This window comes from Canis aureus, chromosome 1 (genome assembly GCF_053574225.1).
Source record: "Canis aureus isolate CA01 chromosome 1, VMU_Caureus_v.1.0, whole genome shotgun sequence".
NCBI lineage: Eukaryota > Metazoa > Chordata > Mammalia > Carnivora > Canidae > Canis > Canis aureus.
The window spans coordinates 105,691,341-105,716,236 of record NC_135611.1 but is presented as its reverse complement, the minus strand read 5'-3'; the positions used below and the strand labels follow the sequence as shown (position 1 = coordinate 105,716,236).

At 41.2% G+C, this 24,896-nt stretch overlaps 1 pseudogene; it reads left to right on the top strand.

Moving 5' to 3' along the window:
• Positions 1-4,558: 4,558 nt before the first annotated feature.
• On the top strand, positions 4,559-18,723 carry LOC144310777 (vomeronasal type-1 receptor 4-like; annotated as a pseudogene).
• Positions 18,724-24,896: the final 6,173 nt, after the last annotated feature.

Genomic DNA, 24,896 nt, shown 5'->3' with positions numbered 1-24,896 from the left:
ACTAGCCCTTTATCTGATATGTCATTTGCAAATATCTTCTCCCATTCTGTAGGTTGTCTTTTAGTTTTGTTGACTGTTTCTTTGGCCGTGCAGAAGCTTTTTATCTTGATTAAGTCCCAGTAGTTCATTTTTGCTTTTGTTTCCCTTGCCTTCATAGATGTATCTTGCAAGAAGTTGCTGTGGCCAAATTCAAAAAAGGTGTTGCCTGTGTTCTCCTCTAGGATTTTGATGGATTCTTGTCTCACATTTAGAGCTTTCATCTTTGTGTATGGTGTAAGAGGATGATCTAGTTTCATTCTTCTGCATGTGGCTGTCCAATTTTCCCAGCACCATTTATTGAAGAGACTGTCCTTCTTCCAGTGGATAGTTTTTCCTGCTTTGTTGAATATTAGTTGACCATAGAGGTGAGGGGCCATTTCTGGATTCTCTATTCTGTTCCATTGATCTATGTGTCTGTTTTTGTGCCAGTACCACACTCTCTTGATCACAGCTTTGTAGTACAACCTGAAATCTGGCATTGTGATTCCCCTGGCTCTGGTTTTCTTTTTTAATATTCCCCTGGCTATTCGGGGTGTTTTCTGATTCCACACAAATCTTAAGATGATTTGTTCCAACAACTCTCTGAAGAAAGTCCATGGCATTTTGACAGGGATTGCATTAAACGTGTAAACTGCCCTGGGTAACATTGACATTTTCACAATATTAATTCTTACAATCCATGAGCATGGACTATTTTTCCATCTCTTTGGTCTTCCTCCATTTCTTTCAGAAGTGTTCTGTAGTTTTTAGAGTATAGATCCTTTACCTCTTTGGTTAGGTTTATTCCTAGGTATCTTATGCTTTTGGGTGCAATTGAAAATGGGATTGACTCCTTAATTTCTCTTTCTTCAGTCTCATTGTTAGTATATAGAAATGCCACTGACTTCTGGGCATTGATTTTGTATCCTGCCACACTGCCAAATTACTGTATGAGTTCTAGCAATCTTGGGGTGGAGTCTTTTGGGTTTTCTATGTACAGTATCATGTCATCTGCGAAGAGGGAGAGTTTGACTTCTTCTTTGCCAATTTGAATGCCTTTTATTTCTTTTTGTTGTCTGATTGCTGAGGCTCGGACTTCTAGTACTATGTTGAATAGCAGTGGTGAGAATGGACATCCCTGTCTTGTTCCTGATCTTAGGGGAGAAGCTCCCAGTGTTTCCCCATTGAGAATGATATTTGCTGTGGGCTTTTTGTGGATGGCTTTTTAGATGTTGAGGAATGTTCCCTCTATCCCTACACTCTGAAGAGTTTTGATCAGTAATGGATGCTGCATTTTTGTCAAATGCTTTCTCTGCATCTATTGAGAGTATCATATGGTTTTTGTTTTTTCTCTGGTTGATATGATCTATCACATTGATTGCTTTACGAGTGTTGAACCAGCCTTGCATCCCGGGGATAAATCCCACTTGGTCATGGTGAATAATCTTCTTCTTTTTTTTTTTTTTTGAGATAATAATCTTCTTAATGTACTGTTGGATCCTATTGGCTAGTATCTTCCTGAGAATTTTTGCATCTGTGTTCATCATGGATATTGGTCTATAATTCTCCTTTTTGGTAGGGTCTTTGGTTTTGGAATTAACGTGATGGCTAGCCTCATAAAATGAGTTTGGAAGTATTCCATATCTTTCTATGAAAGATATGAATTTAGTGTCATCATAATACCTATTCAGTCCCTGTTTTTGTGGATTATTTCTTTGGGCATCTTCTTTCTTTTACAGGTCCCCCTTAATATTTCTTGCAGAGCTAGTTTGGTGGTCACATATTCTTTCAGTTTCTGCCTATCTTGGAAGCTCTTTATGTCTCTTTCTATTCTGAATGAGAGTCTTGCTGGGTAAAGTATTTTTGGCTGCATGTTCTGCTCATTTAAGACCCTGAATATATCCTGCCAGCCCTTTCTTTTTTAATTTTTTTTAAATTTTTTTCTGCCAGCCCTTTCTTGTCTGCCAGGTCTCTGTGGAGAGGTCTGCTGTTAATCTAATATTTCTCCCCATATAAGTTAGGGATCTCTTGTCTCTCACTGCCATAAGGTTTTTCTCTTTTTTATCTTTGGAATTTGCAAGTATCACTATGAAATGTTGAGGTGTTGAACGTTTTTATTGATTTTAGGGGGGAAGTCCTCTCTATCTCCTGGATCTGAATGCCTATTTCCCTCCCCAAATTAGGGAAGTTCTCAGCTATGTTTTGTTTAAATATGCTTTCTGGCCCTCTGACCCTTTTGGTGCTCTCTGGAACCTCAATTAAACGTAGATTTTCCCTTCTGATGCTGTCATTTATTTCCCTTAACCTTTCCTCATGGTCTTTTAATTGTTTTTCTCTTTTTTTCTCAGCTTCCTTCCTTGCCATCAAGTTGTCTTCTATGTCATTCACTCGTTCTTCTACTTCATTAACCCTCGTTAGGACCTGCAGTTTGGATTGTATCTCGTTTAATTGGTTTTTAATTTTGATTAGATCTAAAATTAGATATAAAATCTACAGTCATGAAGTCTCTTGAATCCTTTATGCTTTTTTTCCAGAGCCACCAGTAGCTTTATAATTGTTTTTCTGAATTGACTTTCTGACATCAAATTGTACTCCAAATTCTGTAACTCTGTGACAGAGGGTACTGTTTCTGATTCTTTCTTTTGTGGTGAGTTCTTCTTTCTAGTCAGTTTGCTCAGTGAAGAGTGGTTAAAAACAAGTTGTACTGGAAAAAGGAAGAAAAAAAGAAAAAAAAGAAGAGTACCCTCTGGTTCTATATACTGTAAATCCCTCAATTTCCCTGGAGCTTTCTAGCTCCTCTCAGTCAAGAACTTGCTCTTCCCCTTCCTTCAGCTGGTTTTCTGGGGGAGGGCCCTGCTGTGCTGATTCTCAGGTGTGTGTACCTGGGGGAGCTCCCCTGCCCCGGTCAGGTGTGGGGCTCAGTAGAGCTGTTGACCCCGTGAGGCCCCTCTTCCCTGGCGGCCCTGCTCTATCCCAGGCATAGGGTGACACCAGGAGTAACACCACCACTGACGGTGGCCAGCTCTCCAGCTCTGGAGTCAGTTCCCGCAGTAACTACTGCAGTCTCCCAGTCCACACTGGCCTGGATGCTCCTGGGGTGGGTGGCGCTGATCTGCACAGCTTGGGGCGCTCGGCGGCAGGAGAGTCCTCGCTGTCCTATGTCCTCCCTGCCTCTGCCTGTTGGGGGCGGGGGAAGCTCAGGATCGTGGGCTGTGTACGTTTGGCACCCTGGGATCTGGGGCCTCCACTGCTGGAATTGTGCCCCTAGGGCTGCAGCTCCCGAAGGCATCAGGGCACAGCCCCCTCCATCCAGAGCCACCGCCTGAGCTTCTCCTGAGGTCCCACTGGGTGCACGCTCCAGCCCTTTACCAAGATCCACCCACAGTCTGTGGCCCACTTCTCTGGGCGCACTTCCTGTGTTAGTGATCTCAGGAACCTGGAGGCTCCACTGCCCCTCTTGGGATTATGCCTGAGTTCCCTGCTAAGTGCCTCTGTGTCCAGGAAGAATCTGGTGCAGATTTTTAAAGTTCCTGCTTCTCGAGACTGGGCTTTCCTGTCCCGGGAGGCTTTGGCCCGCCTGGCCTTAGCCCGGCTTCTCCCGGGGGCCTCTCTCCCACTTGATTCCCCACCCCCGCCTTCCCACCTTGTTAGAAGCGCAAACTCTGGGATCCCTGGGCGGCTCAGCGGTTTGGCGCCTGCCTTTGGCCCAGGGCTTGATTCTGGAATCCCAGGATCGGGTCCCGTGTCGGGCTCCCAGCATGGAGCTTGCTTCTCCCTCCTTCTGTGTCTCTGCCTCTCTCTCTCTCTATCATAAATAAATAAATCAATCTTAAAAAAAAAAAAAGAAAAGAAACAAACTCTTCTCTCTGTAGTGTTCCAGCTGTTCTCTCTTTAAATCTCAGGTCGAATTTGTAGCTTTTCAGGATGATTTGAAAGTTATCTAGGTCAGTTGGTGGGGATAGGTGACCTTGGGACCCTACTCTTCCGCCATCTTGCCCCGCCCCCAGGGAGAGTGAGTCTTAACCAGACCCTTAACCATAGAGCCCAGAGCCCAAAGCAGAGCTTGATCTTATGATCCTGAGACCTGAGATTACCACCTGAGTGAAACCAAGAGGCCCCCACTTAACCAACTCTGCCACCCAGGTGCCCCAAGCTGGCACATTTCGTAAAGCAGCCACTTATTTCCAAGGGCAAGTACCGGCCAGGGCACAACCATGTTGTCTTATGGGTGTAGGTGAGAAATCGGTCCCAGAAGTCCCCATGGGGTCTCCATACCACTGCTGTGCCTGCGTGTCAGGGGAACGGGTAGACTAGCTCTAGTGGGTGAGCAGCCGAAGGTGCCTGACTGGCTGGGAGCTGTTGCCCTTATATTCATGTCCCAGCAGAACCCTGCAAAGCCCTGTGGGGAGGCCTGTGTCTTGAGTTGGGGATTGGGTCCTGAGGAGACCTGGGCAGGCACAGTGACTCTGGGTTCAAGGGATTTGCCTCTGAAATCCCTGGTGTTTCTGATTTGGAGTCTGAGGTAGATGAATGATAGACAATGCGATTAGAGCATGGGTTCTTGGAAGTCTATGAGGGGGTCTCAGTGAGTCTGGGGGACAAGGAGAGTGATGATAAAGGGAGAATTTCTGGTGGGAGGATGGGAGGACTGTTTGACAAATGCTAGACCTGTACATTAAAAAGTGAAATAAGTCATTCAGAGAAGGACAAACATTATATGATCTTATTCATTTGGGGAATATAAATAATAGTGAAAGGGAATAGAGGGGAAGGGAGAAGAAATGGGTAGGAAATATCAGAAAGGGAGACAGAACATGGAAGACTCCTAACTCTAGGAAACGAACTAGGGGTGGTGGAAGGGGAAGAGGGCGAGGGTTGGGGGTGACTGGGTGGCGGGCACTGAGGGGGTACTTGACAGGATGAGCACTGGGTGTTATTCTCTATGTTGGCAAATTGAACACCAATAAAAAATAAATTTATTATTAAAAAATAAAAAAATAAAAAGTAACACTTTATGTACATTAAATGTAAATTTAACAAAGTTTTTAAAAAGGAATACAGTCCTGACACATGCTGCAGTGTGGATGCACTTTGAAAACATTTTACTAAATAAGTCAGTCACAAAAGATGTTATATTACATTTGTATGATTCTATGTATAGGAAATGTCCCAAGTGAGCAAATGTATAGAAACAGAGAGTGGGTTCATGTTGCTCAGAGTTGGGAGGAATGAGGCTACTTTGGGTGATGGCTGAAGGCTATAATGTTTTTTAGTGTGTGTATGGTGATAAAATATTTAAAAATTGGTTGTTTTAATATAGGCACAGCTCTTTGATAAAACCATGGAAACCACTGTGCACTCTAGGTGGGTGAATCATATGTGAATTGTATCACAATGCTGTTGCAGAGCTGTTACAAAAAGATAAGAAAGCTAGAGGGATGCCTGGGTGGCTCAGTGGTTGAGTGTCTGCCTCAAGCTCAGGTTGTGATCCCGGAGTCCTGGGATCGAGTCCCACATTCTGCTTCCTGTGGGGATCCTGCTTCTCCCTCTGCTTATGTCTTTGCCTCTCTCTCTGTGTCTCTCATGAATAAATAAAATCTTAAAAAAAGATAAGAAAGCTAGAGTGCCTAGTTTAAAATCTTACAAAGTAGACTTCAGGAAAAGTAGTAGATAGGAGAAGGGAGTTTATACTTTGATTAAAGGATCAGCTTACCAGAAGTCATAACAATCCTGAATGCTGCACCTACCATCACAAATTTAAAATTTGTGAGGGAAAATACTGATAGCAGTGAAAAGAGAAATATGGAAACCCACAAATATGTTTGGAGATATCAACACTATTTCCTCAGTCATTTATGGAACAGGTGCACAAAAGATCAGCAAGGTTATGGAAAACTTGAGCCAACACTGTTGGTGATGGTGACCTAAATGGAACACTTTACTCCACAATAGCAAGTGTACATTCTTTTCAAGCACACATGAAATATTGTGCAAGATAGTCCAAATTCTGAGACATAAACCTAAACCAAGGGAATGAAATTGTTTAGTCTCTGACCATAATAGAATGAAGCTAGAAATCAGTAGCAAAAAGGTATTAGGAAATTCTAAATAATCTGAACTCTCAGAACACACTTTTTTTTTAAGATTTTATTTTCATTTGAGAGAGAGGAGAAATATAGCACAAGCCAAGGGGAGAGGCAGAGGGAGAAGGAGAAGCAGACTCCCTGATGAACTGGGTGCCCGATACGGGGTTCCATGTGGGTATTGATCCCAGGACCTGGAGATCATTACCTGAGCTGGAGGCAGACACTTAACCAACTGAGACACCCTAGAAAATGCACTTCTAAATAAACATGAGTTAAAGTGGAAGTCTCAAATCAGATGCCATCTTGAACTGATTTAATAAAAATGGTACATGTCCAAATTTGTGGGATGCAGCTAAAGCAGTGCTTACAGACAAACAAAGCATTGGGATCCTGGGATTGAGTCTTGTGTCCAAATTCTTCAATGGATTTTGTTTTCTGTAATTTTATTAAACTCCCTTATTAATTTTAGGAGCTTTTATTATTTTCAAAGAAACAATCTTATTTTCCATCAGTCTAATTTCAATTTTGTTTAACAGATTGTGCAGGAAAGCCTCAAGCTGCTCAGTGGTTGCTCCTACCCACTTGGTGGCCTGAGCAGTGAGAGCTGCACGCCAGTCTTCAGTGGTGGGCTGAGTGCTCCAGTCTTCAGTAGGGAACTGCTGAAAAGGCACAGAGGCACCTGCCCACCTACAGAGCAGGTCTGGGACCACAGGTTGAGTAGCAGTGAACTCGGGAGACGGAGCAGTCCATTCACCCTGAAATTCTTTCCTTGGTTAGTTGCTTTATTTTTAAATTTCATCAAGTTTTCTGTATAGATGACCTTGTCATTTGTGAATGAAGTTAGTTTTACTTCTTTTCAAAACTAGAGGCCTTTTACTTTTTTTTTTCTTCTCTGATTGCATGGACTAGCACAAACAGAACAATATTGAATAGAAGTGGTGAGGAATCCTTACTTTGATCCTAATATTTGGGGAGAGCATTCAGTATTTCATCATTAAATACAATGTTAGCTGTAGGTTTTCATCAATCTTCTTTATGAGGTTGAGGAAGTTCCCTTCTATTAGAGTTTTTTTTTTTCATAAATGAATGTTGGAGTTTGTCAAAAGCTTTTTGGATATCTTTTAAGATGATCATGGGACTCTTCATTTTTGTTTCTTAATATGATTAATTACATAGATTGAGTTTTGAATGTTCTAATCCTGCATTCCTAGGAGAAAGTACTTTTCATCAAAGATGCCTTATCTTTTAAAATACATTGTGGCATGTTTTTTCCTAAAATTTGATTAATGAGAGATGCTAATCTATAGATTTCTTGTGATGGTTTTGGTGGCAGAGGGATGCCAGAGGGTGTCCAGATTCACGGAGTAAGTTGGGAAATGTCCCTTCCTCTTTAGATTTGGTAAGAGTTTGGTAGAATTGGTCTGAGTCTCAAATCCTCCTTCCCACCTGGTCATGCAGTGGCATCTACACACCCTGGGTCAGCCAGGGAAGCTTTGATAGATCAGCTGGACACATCTGAGCCATGGAATCCCTACCGGGACCACCCATCCATACTAAACAATCCTTCTCTGACCTTTATGGGCCAGAGCCAGTTTTCATCAAAGCTTGCTACAAGAATAAAAGCCAGCCTGGCCCATACCTGGCTTCTTTGGACATTTTGGAGAAACGTGACCAGAGTCCAGTTAAGAAGAATTGGTCATAATTCTGAGTAGGGGCCCCAGAATCTCTTTCAGCAGGATCCCCAGGTGATTTGTATGCACATTAAAGTTTGAGAAGCAAATAAGTCAATCAGAGAAGGACAAATATTATATGGTCTCATTCATTTGGGGAATATAAATAATAGTGAAAGGGAATAGAGGGGAAGGGAGAAGAAATGGGTAGGAAATATCAGAAATGAGACAGAACATGAAGACTCCTAACTCTGGGAAATGAACTAGGGGTGGTGGAAGGGGAAGAGGGCAGGGGGTGGGGGTGACTGAGTGGCGGGCACTGAGGGGGGCACTTGACGGGATGAGCACTGGGTGTTATTCTGTATGTTGGCAAATTGAACACCAATAAAAAATAAATTTATTATAAAAAAACATGGGACAGAGTATAGAATAGTCTGAAAAGGAAGAGATAGAAATATGAATATTAAGGCTTTTCACTTGAAAACAGTGTCTGGACTTAAAGGTATTGGCATATCCCAACAACCTGTACAGTTCTAGAGTGTGATAGTTTAGGGGTGAATACAATTTGAACTCATTCATGTTTAGATTGCTATTTTGAAGATCATCACTCTGGCTTTGGTGGAACTATGGTGATTGGCGGCAGAAGGAATCACATGTCAAATATCTTAAATAAAAATTTATTGACTAAATAATTTTGCCTATACTATACGTAATTAAAAAAAACTTTACACTTTTAGTAAAAAAAAAGTCTGGAAATCACTTCCTGTAGCAGAGGACAAAGGCCAGACCCTTCGGGTTTTGGCTAATTCTATACACAGTCTACCCCTTGGCTTCTACTCAGGACTCTCATAAAAAAACATGTTTGTGTGGATATCTACACGTAGTACAACATTTACAGGACAATTGGCAACAGATAGCTGTGAGTAGGCCTAACATATGGAATAAGCAGTGTGGGGTAGGGACAGATTTAAAGAAACAGCTATTCCGGGAACCCTGGGTGGCACAGTGGGTTTAGCGCCTGCCTTTGGCCCAGGGCACGATCCTGGAGATCCAGGATCAAATCCCACGTCGGGCTCCCGGTGCATGGAGCCTGCTTCTTCCTCTGCCTATGTCTCTGCCTCTCTCTCTCTCTCTCTCTCTCTCTCTCTCTGTGACTATCCTAAATAAATAAAAAAATAAAGTTTAAAAAAAAATAAAGAAACAGCTATTCCATCCACTGTTGCTACATACATTTTCATAATTTTGTACTAACTGAATTACTCAATTCCCTTTTTGGTCTACAGACCTATGTTCGGGGGAGGCCAATTCTTCTGTACTCATATCCTAGTTGCCACATCAGGCAAAATAGCCATATGGATGACAACCCATTCTTAACACACAAATGTACACACATGGTTACTCAGACATATGTGCAAATGCATGTATGTTCACTTACAGACTTAAACATACTGAAATATGTACTGAAATAAGTCCTTACATGCACACTCACCACATGCAGATGTTCACATTCTGAGACACGGTGCACACACCCACACAGATGACACACAGATGACACCCACAGATGTCCTTCTCACATTCCCACAGTCACCAGGAAGATATGTATCTCAGTAACATGTTCATAGATTCTGTGGATGGTTCCTTATCTAGTAGTAGTTGGCTTCAGAACAATTAGAGTTGATGCATGATGGCTGGGTAGGAGAACTCCATGAGGGGAATGGTAGATATTTGGATTGCTTATTTGCTCAAGGAGAGCCTGCTGTACCCTAGCTTGGGACTCCAGACTGGCTCAAGGCAGCATGAAACAGGAAACTCAAAACTCTATTACAGTGTATTTTTGGATATTTATGTTCTGGAAACTGTTAGTATCAAGATAGAGCCAGAGGAAGGGGAGCAGCAGCCTTACAAGGGTGATAGTGGACTTGGGGAGACAAAATGGTTGTGGGTAATGAAATCTGAGGGGGAGGGTAGTGGTTTTGGGTAGACTTCAAGGCCCAGAGGAAATTAGTAGATGTAGGGGTGTGAATGGGGGCATAGGGTGGTGATGGCATCCAATTTTGAAGGGTGGTATTTTGAGGGAGGTGTAAAGAGGATATGGAATTAGGCTGAGGTCACTGGAATTGGGACAAATATACATCCAGAGGGAGGCAGAGGCAGTGGAAGTCAGGAGTGTTTGGCTGAGGTCTTGGTAATGGAATGTGGCAGAGAATTGACGGAAGGAAGGAATCCCAAGTGGGTGAGAGGTGGAGGTGGGGCATATATGTAGAATGGTTCAGTCAGTGGAGGTGGGAGGGGCAAATGCATCTTAGGGAGTTGAAGGGTAATCAAATAGGTTCTTACAGATGGGAAAGATCTAAAGATTTGTAGGATGAAGATCTCAAGGGCAATAAAGGTGAAGAGGGACCAGTATGGAGATTCAGAGGATGGAGGTATGGGGCCTATTGGGCTTCAGTGATTTTATTCCTTCACTCAGTATCATCATTTACATTGAGGCACACATTACTCATGGATCATGTTTACTTTGAGCCCATGAAGCAAAATTCTTACTCATATAAATTGCTCCTACAAAACTTTTAGCCTACAGTGGGACCACAGGCAGAAAGTTGAGTGATCAGCACTCCATCCCTATCCCACTCCTGTGTGAAATTCAGGTGGAGGGTATGGCTGGGGTGGGTCTGGTAGGAGAGCTTGTTCAATAGGACTAGGTACTCAGTGTTGGCAACAAGTGGCAGGCCTCACCATTCCCAATACTTAGATTTTCAAGAACTGTTATTGTCCAAAAGTGATGAAGTTGTTGTTCTTTAGTGGAATATTTCTGAAATGTCATACATGCTGTCTATAGGGATTAAACAAAACAGAATTGAAGAATGGTAAGTAATGTTTGTTCCTTAGGACGTCTGAGTGGCTTAGTGGTTAAGCGTCTGCCTTCAGCTCAGCACATGATCCTGGAGTCCTGGGATCGAGCCCCACATTGGGCTCTCTACATGGAGCCTGCTTCTCCCTTTGCCTATGTCTCTTCCTCTTTCTCTCTCTCTGTCTCTCATGAATAAATAAATAAAATCTTTTAAAAATGTTTTTTCTTGTGTATGATCATTCCAAATGGTAATAAGTAGTGATATTTTTGTGGATATTATTACAATTAAGGCTATTTTTACCTTTGTTTTACTGAGGTAGCAGTTTCCTGGTGTTATCTGTTGGTTGTATTTACCTTACATGACTAAAGGGACTTTGGAGATGAAATTAATGTTACTCATCATCTGACTTTAAAATCAAGAGATTATCCTGGATTGTCTGGGTGAATGGACTATAATCATATGGCCCTGAAAGCTGATTCAACTAGGTGTAACAGAAGAGGAAGAGATTGGAAACTGGGAGGGGGATTCAATGTGCTGATGCTGGCTGTGAAGTTGGAGGAGTCTTCTTGGAGACTGTTCATGGAAAGGACCTCTGCCAACAATGGATATCAGCCTGGAGGAATTCTCCCCCAGAGGCTCCAGGTAAGAGCTCAGGAGAGCTAGCATCTCGATTTGGCACTATTCACCTCTACTGACCTGTGAGAAAATAAATGAATGGTGTTTCATGGAAATTTGGTCCGGCAATAACAGAAACCTAATATGACCATACTTTATTTTATTGCACTTTGCCATATGGCACTTACAGATACTGGTTTTTATTTTTTTAAGATTTTTATTTATCCATTCATCAGAGACACAGAAAGAGGCAGAAACACAGGGAGAGGGAGAAGCAGGCTCTATGCAGGGAGCCCAATGCAAGACTTGATCCCTGGTCTCCAGGGTCATGCTGTGGACTGAAGGCGGTGCTAAACCACTGGGCTGCCCCAGAGATGCTGTTTTTTACAAACAGAAGGTCTGTGGCAACCCTGCCTGGAGCAAGTCTATCAGTGCCAGTTTCCCAACAGCATTTGTTCACTTCCTGTCTCTGTTTCACATTTTGGTAATTGCTACAATAGTTCAAATTTTTCCATTGTTACTATGTTTTTTATAGTGATCTGTGATCAGTGATCTTTGATGTTATGATTGTAATTGCGTTGGGGGCACTGGAACCATGTAAGACCACAAACTTAATTGAGAAATGTCTTGTTCAGACTGCAGATGTGGTGGAAATAGCAAGAGAACCTGCATTAGAAGTGGAACATGAAGATGAGTCTGGATTGCTGCAGGTTCATGATCAAACTTGAACAGTAGTTGCTTCTGGAGGAGCAAAGAGAGTGGTTTCCTGAGATGGAATCTCCTGCTGGTGAAGATGCTGTGAGGGTTGTAGAAATGACAACAAAGGATTCAGAATATTACATAGTCCTAATCGGTAATGCAGCGGCAGGGCTAGAGGAAATGGACTCCAGTTAAAGCAGTTCTGCTATGACTAAAATGCTATAAATCAGCATCATGTGCTACAGAGAAATCATTCCTGAAAAGATATGTCAATTAGTGTGGGAAACTTCATTGTTGTCTTATGTTAGGAAACTGCTATATCCATGCCAAGCTTCAGTAATACCACCCTGACCAGTCATTCAGCAGCCCTTAACATGGAAGCATGACCCCTCCACCAACCAAAAAGGTTTTCACTTGCTGAAAGCACAGATAATGGTTAGCATTTTTTTTGTAATAAAGTATTTTTAAATCGTTATACACATTGTTTTTTTAGGCATAGTGGTATTGCACACTGAATAGACTCCAGTATTAGGTAAACATAACTGTTAAGTGCACTGGGAAACAAAAAAATGCATTTGGCCTCCTTTATTATGTTAGCTGCTTTATTGGGGTGGTCTTGAACTAAACCTGAATATCTCTGAGGTGTGCCTGTACACATAAATATGCACTTAATAATTCACAACAAAATAAGTAAATTTTTAATTTATTAATTCATATCTGATACCATTTTGATCTCCAAGTGTAACAGTTTTCTGGATGGGTTTATTCTTCTTCTCATGCAGCATTATAGCATATCTGATATTATAAAAGAAATGGCATAAAATTGGGACGCCTAGGTGGCTCAGTAGTTGAGTGTCTGCCTTTGGCTCCGGTCATGATCCTGGGGTCCTGGGATCGAGTCCCACATCAGGCTTCCTGTGGGGAGCTACTTCTCCCTCTGCCTATGTCTCTGCTTCTCTCTCTCTCTCTGTGTCTCTCATGAATAAATAAATACATCTTTTAAAAAGTGGCATAAAATTAAATATTTACACACACCTTTAACATATTCTGTTTTGGTTCAATGTTTACATAAATATATTATACTGGACTTATTTTCCAATCAGATAACTTTCCTGAGAATCAGTGATCTGGAAGGAGATGTATTTATGCATTAGAAATATGTCTGCCATATGCTTTTAAACATAATTCAATAATATTAATGAGTTATCTTTATCAAAACACTCCTTATTTATACATGTAAAGAGTTTAATGAGAAAAAATTCTTTATATTGATTATCTGGGTAGGGTTGTAAGAGCTGTAACTTCCTCTGTAAATTTTTGGAGTAGTGTACAACATTTCTATAATATTAGGAAAAATAAAGATATTTCCAAACTAAAAGAAAAAATTGAATATTGGCTATCCCACACATCAAGAGATGTGGAGAGTTGGTCAAGTTGCTTTATGCCCATATGGATTGTCTTGGTGGTTCTGGATATGGATTCACTTCACCACAACTGCTGGTTTTCACCGTGGCTGTGCACTTGATAAGTCATCCTTTTAAATGGCTGTACCATGTAATATCTGAGCACCTGCATGCCCACATGTTTCCACTTGTCATTCAATGCTCACTTCATTTCAGGGACTATCCCTATACAGATTCCAGAGTAATACAATGATGTCATTTTGTCTGTTTTCAGAAATTGAGGATCCAGTCATGTCAGGGATTGATTTTATTATCTTCTTTCCTTAGTTTCTTTAATCTAGATCAGTTACTTCTCTTGCTTTTTCCTTTATCTTCAGTGATAGGGAAAGTTTTGAAGACTGCTGCCATTGTTTTGCAGGATGTCCCTTGGTGTGGATTTCTCTGATTGTGTCTGTCATCCTGAGTCTCAGGCATCACAAATGAGCAGAACTTCAGTCCTGAGTGTATCAGCTCAGAGGCAAAGGTTATGAGGAAATGTCAGTGCACTAGATATGTGGATGAGCTTCTTCAAGGGAAAAGCAGGAGATGTGGTTTGATTGTTGCAGTGAGCTGGGGAGAGAAGGTGTGCCCATCCACTTCCAGGCTCCCAGAGGAGCCCAGGCAGCTCTTAGAGGCAAGCTGATCAAAAGCCTATTAGCGTGGAATGTTGTAAAGAATCTCTTTCAGGCATATGCCAGGTGATTTCCAGGCTCATTATTTGAGAAGTGGTGTGCAGCTGAGTGGTCCTCCCTACTGGTTTCATGTTTATTATCACCTTGGGGAGGGGATTTCTGAAAAATCATTTTCAGATCTCTATATGTGCACTCCTAATGCTTCCATGCTTGTAATAAATGTTGGATGAATGTCTAGAAATCATGTGATCCTGTGCAGAAACAGTATGTCTGGTTGCATTTGCTGGAGCAGAAATGTTTTCTATAACTCTGGGTTATGAAGTGCTTAATAGATTAAATAACTGTGTCTCCGTTAGTTATGTAGAGAGTTTTTCCATTAATGGAGGGAAGAAGCATTTAAGAAAAATATAACCAATTTTAGGGGGTATTAGTTGCTGGGGTGTCATAAGAAGGCCATGGACTGAGTGTCTGAAGCAACAAAAATTCCGTTTGGCAGTTCTGGAGGCTACAGCCTCAGATCAAGGTGTCCTCAGGGTGTGGACCTTTCAGATTGTCCCTGGGGAGAGTCTGCTCCAGGCCAGTCTCCCGGCTTTGTCTCCTAACCTTATGGCAGCATAACTTGTCTTTATAGGGTGTTTTCCCTGTATCAATGTCTTCCTCCAAATTTCCCCTTTCTGTAAGGACACCAGTAATGTTGGATTAGGAGTCACTGTGCTCCATATGACTTCAGCTTAACTAATTCCATCTGCAATGGCCCTATTTCCTAAGAAGAGCATATTCTGAGATGTTAAGATGTGAGCATAATGATTTTGATGGAATTCACTGGAACACATAATAGAAGGGTTGATGCCATAAAAGGCATATTTGCAAAATGTGGTTTTTCCAGATAATGAGAAAGACCTGGACCAGGATAGCAAAGGGAAAATGTCTTTCTGAGATAAATAGTGAGTTCCAGGTGAGACTCTGTGTCCTTCCTTCCTCCTTGAGAGGCCATGGGTTTAGACCTTGAAAACTTTTCCTTCTCTCAGCTCTATTACCCTGGCTCTTTACCGTGGGCTCTTTGGCTCACTCACATCCACTCTCTTCTTCAGGGCTCTCTGTCCTGTGCCTATGGTTCCTGCCCCTGCTTCTCTTTCCCCTAGGCTTTGTGTCCTTGACCCACATGCCAAGAATGTCTTAAGAGGTGCTCATTAGAAACTTGTAGTTATTCTTGGTAATTGGCAACTAAGAAAAAAGTTTTCAAAAATATTCTCAGCTCCCAAGCCTGTCAGTGCCAATGCTGCTTTAGGTGAAATGATAATTGAAGTTGTGAGGGGAAGGGAGCTCCCAGAGTCATAAACACACATCTCAGGGCCCAGCTGCCCCTCTTGCACACATACTGCTTGCTCTACCCATCCACTGAGCCCACCATGTGTGCAGCAGGACAAAGTTGGTGGATTTTTAAAAATTTCTGGGAGGTAGAATTTGTAAAGGAAGGAGTGGTATCAGAAGTCCAGATAAGGGAACATATTGGATAAAGGAGGATTTCTATGTATGAATCTGGTTCAGTGCCAAAGGCTGGCATGAAGGTGGAATACATCCTGAGGCAGGAGCTGAGCTAGGAAAGAGAGATGGTGGTCCTAGACCTATGGCCATCCCTTATAGCTCCTAAGGCGATGTAGTATCATCCTCACTGACAATGATTGCTGTGGTTTGAACCAAGTGGGTTGTGAAAACTGATTTTTTAAAGTTTTAATTTTAATTCCAGTTAGTTTAACATACAGTGTTAGATTATTTTCAGGTGTGCAATATAATAATTCAACATTTTCTGCAAATAAATATAATCATTAATTTGCTTAAGGACTGTAATTCTGGAGTCCGGCTGCTGTTCAGACTCTGTTCCAGGAGCAATAGACATTTTCTGATCTCTACATGTGCATTCATAACACCTCCATGATTATAATAAATATTGGATGAATGTATAGAAATAATCTTATCCTGTGCAAAAACAGTGTGTCTGGTCACAGTTCCTGGAGCAGAAATGTTTTCTAAACTCTGGGTTATGAAGTGCTTAATAGATTAAATAATTGTGTCTCGGTTGTGGAGAGACTTTTCCCATTAACGGAGGGAGGAAGCATTTAAGGAAAATATAACTTAGTGTCACACATGATTTTTAATCTCAAATGTATCTTGTGATACATGTGCTGATATTAAACATACTACTCCAAAACCTATGTCACTTGTACAAGAGATAAGGATTTTGCTTTAGCATTCCATTTTGCATGTCTTGTAGTTCAGTATCTTTCACAAGTCTTGCTTTACAGGTACTAAATTTATTTAAGCAGATATTAATAAGTAGATATGTATATGATCTGAATGTAGTCATAATTTTGTGTGGATGTTACAGGACTTAAACCATCAGCGGTGCTTTTTATCCTGAGTTCCTATGTCTTGCACATTTGTTCCTGGAATAAAAGTCAATGATTCTTTCTTCGCCATCCTTGTATTGAGCCATTCTTGAATTCACTGAATCCAGCTTGTCATGGGGCAGGTTCCTTCAGCTTTGTAGTACTGCAATCAGTGCATCTACACTTTATTACGATATCTAAAGCTGTATTCAAGTTCCTATTTGGCTATAGAAACAGTCTTCATAAATAAGTGAGAACTCATCATTAAAAAATGTAAATATGCCAGCAATCTAACTTGAAATGACAAGGTACAAACCTAAACTTAAATCGATAGCTGGTTTATTTCAAGAAACACACCTCACTAGCATTTTTGTATATTATGGATTAAATGCACTAGTTTGTAACCATTCTGGCCAGATTCGAATTGCCACTTTGCCCCTAATTAGTGAATGAATTCAAAGTACTTCACCTCTGTGTGCTTGTGTTTTCACCTTTATAAAGAATGCAATAGTCACTGCCTCATGAATTTGAGAGAAATAAGTTACCACATGGGTGGCCATTATACCAGTGAGTTACACATTACAAGTATTTGGTAATATTTGTGTTTGCAACAATTTGAAGGCCTTAAATGACAGAAGTGCTGTAAGTATTATTTCAAAGTAGGAAGTGTCAATAAGTGGAGAATATCGGAGTTCAGCTGACATGATTCATGTTGCCCCTTCCTCATATTCCCACACGGGATCCTCTTACCCAGAAGACAAATACTAATCACTGAGACCTGCCAGGACGGCCACCAAGGATCTGGCAGTAGGAGTGATCTTAATACAGACTGTGGTTGGAATCCTGGGGAACTCCCTATCAAAATACCATGGACTTTCTTCAGAGAGTTAGAACAAATTATTTTAAGATTTGTGTGGAATCAGAAAAGACCCTGAATAGCCAGGGGAATTTTAAAAAAGAAAACCATAGCTGGGGGCATCACAATGCCAGATTTCAGGTTGTACTACAAAGCTGTGGTCATCAAGACAGTGTGGTACTGGCACAAAAACAGACACATAGATCAATGGAACAGAACAGAGAATCCAGAAGTGGACGCTCAACTTTATGGCCAACTAATATTCGATAAAAGAGGAAAGACTATCCATTGGAAGAAAGACAGTCTCTTCAATAAATGGTGCTGGGAAAATTGGACATCCACATGCAGAAGAATGAAACTAGACCACTCTCTTGCACCATACACAAAGATAAACTCAAAATGGATGAAAGATCTAACTGTGAGACAAGATTCCATCAAAAGCCTAGAGGAGAACACAGGCAACCCCCCCCCTTTTTTTTTTACAGTATGTCCTACTTATTTTATTTTTTTAGATAATAAATTTATTTTTTATTGGTGTTCAATTTGCCAACATACAGAATAACACCCAGTGCTCATCCCGTCAGGAGGCAACTCCCTTTTTTATCTCTTCTTAACCATTATCTCTTCCTTTATTTCACTGGGTGTAGGCCAAAGTCCACAGATTTCATTGTTAAGAATCTGATTGTAGCCAACATTTTGGTCCTGTTCTCATTTGGAATACACAATGCAATGCCATTTTGGGGGTTATATCATATCCTCAGTGATTTTGGATGCAAATTTTTTCTCTATATTCGTGGGGTAGGCAGGGGAGTGTCCATTGGCACCACCCACCTCTTGAGTGTCTTCCAGGTCATCATCATCAGCCCCAGGAACTCCAGGTGGGCAGTGCTTAAAGAGAAAGCTTTCAAGTCCATTGTCCCTTCCATAGTCCTGTTCTGGGTCCTGCAGATACTTGTAAATATTGTGATTCCTATGTTTTTGACTATCACTTTGAACAACAAAAATATCACAAGTAGAAAAAGTTTTGGATACTGTTCAAGTGTTCGTGACAAAACCAGAAACCCATTGCATGTAGCATTGTTGTCATTCCCTGATGTCCTGTTTTTGGGGCTCATGCTCTCTGCCAGCAGCTCCATGGTCTTCATTCTGTACAGGCACAGGCAGAGTGTTCAACACATTCTCAGGAGCAGTGTTTCCTCCACATCATCACCTGAATCTACAGCCACCAAAACCATCCTTCTCCTGGTGAGCACCTTTGTCTATTTTAAAACTCTGTCCTCTTTCAGATTGTTTTGAGTCTGTTTGATAATCTCAACTGGTACATAATGAACACCAGTTTAGTGATCAGTCTGTGTTTCCCAACTGTCAGCCCCTTTTTGCTCATGAGTCGTGACCCCAGGATATCCCTGGTCTGCTTTGTCTGGATAACGAATATAAAATCCCCTCATCTTATAAGAAATATTTAAATTGAGAAATTCCCATATATTTCCCAATCTTGTTAATTCATTCATAAATGATGAGACCCAAACAGAACATCTTGAACATCTTCATTGTTAACAATGAGTTATAATAGTGATTGTAATGTCTCATTTATATAATTTTTTTTAAAGACTCATGTGATTGAAGTCATGCTAACGGTCAGTGGAAGAGTGCAGAAATAATTCAATTATAAACTCCAGGTCCTGAAGCAATCTGGATATTACAGAGAAGTCTTTGAGTGTGTGACATAAATTTGCACACTAAAATGCGCAGAAGTGAAGTAGGCATGGAATCATAGAAAAAGGAGGACGATAATGGATTGGCATGGGGCAGGTCATCACTGAAACTGAAGAGCATTCTGCTGGAGGGGAAATTTAGACAATGAATAGAAGTTTGGGGAGCCAGTTAAAATTTTCCTTTTCATACTAGAGTGGTGGTAGTCACTCATGTGAAGTATTTATTGTTTTATGGGAGCTTGGGAGATAAGCACATGCAAACACTTTCAGATAGACATGGGCAGATTGAGCTGGAATAGGTGGTGGAGAGCACAAATTACATTTTAGCTGATTCTTAAACCAGATCAGGTGGTGGTAATAATTTAAATGACATGAATTCCATAGAATTGGCATCTGTAGAAGGCAGATTTTTCTCTCTTTTCTGAAGGTGATTTGGGCCTGTTGGCAAGAAAGAGGTTTGGTGGTAAACACTCCTGTCTCTGAGGTGATGAGATTAGTTTATGGTGGAGACTTCCATTGAATGTGGAGCTGTGAAGTGAGAGCCATTTGAAAGACGAAGAAATACATTGTTTATGTGGAGTTTGTAGCTCCTTGATTTTCAATTATCCTCAATTTTAGAAAGGATTTATAATTTTGTTTTACTTATTTAATTGAGACAGAGAGTGTGCATGCATGTGATTACGGAGGGGTGGAAGGGTGGGTAGGTATAGGAAGAAAGAACATGAGGCCGACTCTGCACTGAGTGTGGGGACTAACTGTAGGGCTCCGTGCTCCGTATCACAACCACCAGGTCATGACTTGAGCCAAATCCAAGAATCAGAAGCTCAATGGACTGAGCCTAGGCAACCCTCGGGGAGATTTTTACATAATATAAATATACTTATAGATTATATATATAACTCTGCATCACAAAATGGAACCCATATTTGTGTCTCACATATGGCACTTAATATATATCACAAATTAGATCACAATGAAAGAAGACAGAAAAAATAGATATTGACACACTCATACATACAGTTCTGCATGTAGGGTCTATTGTGTGTGATCTCTGTAGGAATATACACATACAGATGTAGATTTAATCATTTTTGTTATCCACTAATCAATGCATTAGAGCTTTGTCCATTAGGGAAAATTATCAATGGTACCAGTTACAGTAATGACCAAATCAAGGCAAATGGGATCTGACGCATATATTGCCCTGTTCTGTGTTTGATTGTTAAAGTTCTAGGAAATTATTTTCATTTTCCTACTTTAATTCTATTATTTTGACATATCTCTAGAAATAACAGTGAATATAGGAAAATATGCTTGAAATTAAAGAGGGATAATTGGAGTGAAGATGACAGTGCTAGCTGATATTCCAGAGGTAAAGGGTTGTCCTCCACCCCTCTGGAAATCCTGTTCTTTCTGAGTTAGTGGTATTATGCTTACTATTCCTGCTGGAACTCCTCATATTTCTGTAGAAAGCTCTCCTGCTGCCATCTCCAACAGCCCATGTAGTAGTGGATGTGGTGATGCCTTTCTTTTACTTTGGAAATGAAGGAATTCGACTATTTTTTTGGTATAAATGGAAACCTCTGCCATTGAAAGATGCCAGTTGGTAGTGTGGGTTTGACCTTCCGATCTGCCCCATGTCCTCCTATTGCCTGCTGCTGCAGACCTCTGTTCTCTTCTTGGAAGCCATCCTGAACAGCATGTTGCTCTTTTGTGGTCTAGAGCTGCTGCTTGAGGTGCTCACCTTGGCTGTTTTCTCCAGAATGGACAGGATTTGCAGTACAGAAATTTCAGCCAGCTTCGCTCATGGGCTGACATCACAGATACTTCTGGTCTTTAGCCACACCAGTGAGAATTTGTGGGTCAGATTGTCCTGGGAAAGGCCACAGCTGTTCTTCAGTGCGGACATTTGTGTAACACACTGAGCACAAACCATTGGGCATCTTCTTCTAACGCAGGACCAAAAGTCTAAGAGACTCTTCTACACTCCAGTGTCAGGAGGGGCAAGGCTGTTCCATTCTGGCCCTTCTCAGAAGTAGGTTCCTGCTGCCCTCCAGTTCTCCTTGATCCTCCTGGCCAGAGCATCTTGTGTGGGCCGGTAGGCTCCTTGGGCTACAGGCAGGGCCAGAGCCATGTATTCCCGATATGTGCTGTGCTACACCTGTCATAAGAGTACAGAGAACCTGAGGGTGGTCTGCTTCCAGGATGATGCAAAATCCTCTCACCTCATTCTTCAGAGATGAATGCCAGAACTTCTTCTTGTAGTTCATGGTGTTATTTTCCTACTCTTATTATGAAAGAAACATTTATTTTTTTAATTTATTTTTATTGGTGTTCAATTTACCAACATACAGAATAACACCCAGTGCTCAATAATAAATGTGTTTTTTGTCAAAAAAATAAAGGAGTAATTAGTCTATTTACAGTTAATATAATTCACATATTTATGTATCAGTGGGGTTCCTCTTTTTATATATGTAAACCACTGTGAATTTTTTAAAAGATTTATTTATTTATTCATGAGAGACAGAGAGAGCGAGGCAGAGACACAGGCAGAGAGAGAAGCAGGCTCCTCGCAGGGAGTCTGATGCGGGACTCGATTCCAGATCCCGGGATCATGCCCTGAGACAAAGGCAGACGCTCAACTGCTGAGCCACCCAGGCATTCCACCACTGTGAATTTTTATTTATTTTTATTTTTTATTTTTAAAAATATTTTGTTTATTCATGAGAGACAGAGAGAGAGAGACAGAGAGACAGAGAGAGAGAGAGAGAGAGAGGCAAAGACACAGGCAGAGGGAGAAGCAGGCTCCATGCAGGGAACCTGACGTGGGACTTGATCCTGGGTCTCCAGGATCACATCCTGGGCTGAAGGCGGCGCTAAACCGCTGAGCCACCCGGGCTGCCCCACTGTGAATTTTTAAATAGAATTTTACATTATGGTTCCATATAATACTTGAGCTCTCTTTTTAAGTTGTATTCATATTTCTTACTTTTACCCAGAAATTTCAATATACTCTTAAAAAACTAATCACAGTGTCATTTCATTATGTACAATGAAAATCTATCTTTCTAAATAGGACAATAATAATCCATTTACCATGTCCCATCTATTTGATGAGATGTACTTTAAACATTCAGTGGTCATAAGTGTGTAGCTTATCAACAATTTACATACTGAAAACCTTTCTGTACTTGGCACTTACTTCACTGAATAGAATATTGTCAGACCCCCAGAAACCCTTTGGGCTCCTACCTCTGATGGTCATCAGAGCTCTGACATGAGACAGCATAGGTCACATTAACATGTTTTGCATTTGGTATAAAGGAATAGAGCTTGAATTCTTTCGTATTTTCCTTTTACCTTTCCTTCTGGTGTTTGTGAATGCAGTGCTGCATGCTGTTATTGATCATTCATTGGCATTGCTGCATAGGTTTCCGTTGTGTGTATATAAAACTATTTATTTGATTATTCCCCTGTTAATTAGCATATGGATGGTTTTCACTTTGGAACTATTAGAAATTGTGCCGGTATATAAACTTAGCTCATGCTTTGTTGGCACACATACACATTTCTTTTATTTATTTATTTTTATTTTTTTTATTGGAGTTCGATTTGCCAACATATAGCACAACACCCAGTGCTCATCCCGTCAAGTGCCCCCCTCAGTGTCCCTCACCCAGTCACCCCATCCCCTCACCCACCTCCCCTTCCACTATCCCTTGTTCTTTTCCCAGAGTTAGGTGTCTCTCATGTTCTGTCTCCCTCTCTGATATTTCCCACTCATTTTCTCTCTTTTCTCCTTTTATCGCTTTCACTATTTTTTATATTCCCCAAATGAATGAGACCATATGTTTGTCCTTCTTCGATTGACTTATTTCACTCGCATAATATCCTCCAGTTCCATCCACTTTGAAGCAAATGGTGGATATTCGTCGTTTCTAATGGCTGAGTAATATTCCATTGTATACATAAACCACATCTTCTTTATCCATTCATCTTTCGATGGACACGGAGGCTCCTTCCACAGTTTGGCTAGTGTGGACATTGCTGCTAGAAACATCGGGGTGCAGATGTTCCGGCCTTTCACTGCATCTGTATCTTTGGGGTAAATCCCCAGCAGTGCGGGGATCCCTGGGTGGCTCAGCGGTTTAGCGCCTGCCTTTGGCCCTGGGTGCGATCCTGGAGTCCCGGGATCGAGTCCCACATCGGGCTCCCGGCATGGAGCCTGCTTCTCCCTCCTCCTGTGTCTCTGCCTCTCTCTCTCTCTCTCTCTCTCTCTCTCTCTCTATGTCTATCATAAAATAAGTAAATAAATCTTAAAAAAAAAAAAAAACCCAGTAGTGCAATTGCTGGGTCCTAGGGAAGTTCTATTTTTAACTCTTTGAGGACCCTCCACACAGTTTTCCAGAACGGCTGTAGTAGTTCACATTCCCACCAACAGTGAAAGAGGGTTCCCCTTTCTCCACATCCTCTCTAACATTTGTTGTTTCCTGTCTTGTTGCTAGAAGTCATACAGCAATTCGGCAGTGTGGCAGGATACAAAATCAATGCCCAGAAATCAGTGGCATTTATATACACTAACAATGAAATTGAAGAAAGAGAAATTAAGGAGTCAATCCCATTTACAATTGCATCTAAAAGCATAAGATACCCAAGAATAAACCTAACCAAAGAGGTAAAGGATAAAGGGTATAGACCCTAAGAACTACAGAACACTTCTGAAAGAAATTGAGGAAGACATTTCTTTTCTTTTCTTTTTTTTTCTTTTCTTTTCTTCTTCTTTTTTTTTTTTTAAGATTTTATTTATTCATTCGAGACACAGAGAGGCAGAGACCTAGGCAGTGGGAGAAGCAGGTTTCTTTTTGGGGAGCCTGATGTGGGGCTTGATCCCAGGATCCCGGGATCATGACCTGAGCCAAAGGCAGATGCTCAACCACTGAGCCACCCAGGTGCCCCCACATATAAATTCCTGTTGGAATTGGGTGTTAGATTTCCATCTTAGCAGTTTAAGGAGATGGTGCCCAGGGGGTTGGAAAATGTTTGTAGGAAGTTTCATGCCCTCCAGCAGGGTAGGAGATTATCTGTTTGTGCACATCCTTGTCAACAGTTGTCATTTATTTTCCAATATCTTTTTGACTTCTGGTTGGTATGGGATGGTATCAAGTAGTGATTTTATTTTCATTTCTTTGATTAACATGGAAGTTGAACCTCCTTTCACATATTTGTTAGACATTGGGCAACCTCTTTTTGAAGTATGTGTTAGTTCATTTTATCCATTTTTAAAAAGATTTTATTTATTCATGAGAGAGAGAGAGACAGAGACAGAGACAGAGACACACATAGGGAGAAGCAGGCTCCATGCAGGGAATTCGATGCTGGACTCCATCCCGGGACTCCAGGATCACACCCTGGGCCAAAGGCAGGTGCTAAACCACTGAGCCACCGAGGGATCCCCAGGCGGCACTAAACCGCTGAGCCATCCGGGCTGCCCCATTTTTAAAAAGATCTTATATATTTATTTATTTGAGAGACACAGAGAGAGAGAGATAGAGAGCACACATTAGTGGAAAGAGGAGCAGAGGGAGAGGAGAGGCAGACTCCCTACTAAGTAGGCAGGCCAACATGGGTCTCCATCTCAGAACCCTGGGATCATAACCCAAGCCTAAGGCAGACACTGAACCCCCAGGCACCTTGTCTTTATTGATTTGTATGAATTCTGTATATGTGTTGGACATGTTTCCTTTATTAGTATCTCTTGTATCCTCTTTCTGTGTCTGTCTTAAACGTGTGTGTGTTCAGATGAGGAGAAAGTGTTAATGTGCATAGAAGTATTTCTCCCTTTACAGATAATGTTTATTATTCTTTCTTTTTTTTTTAATGTAACATCAAGATTTTATTGTCTGCATAACAAAATTTGACGC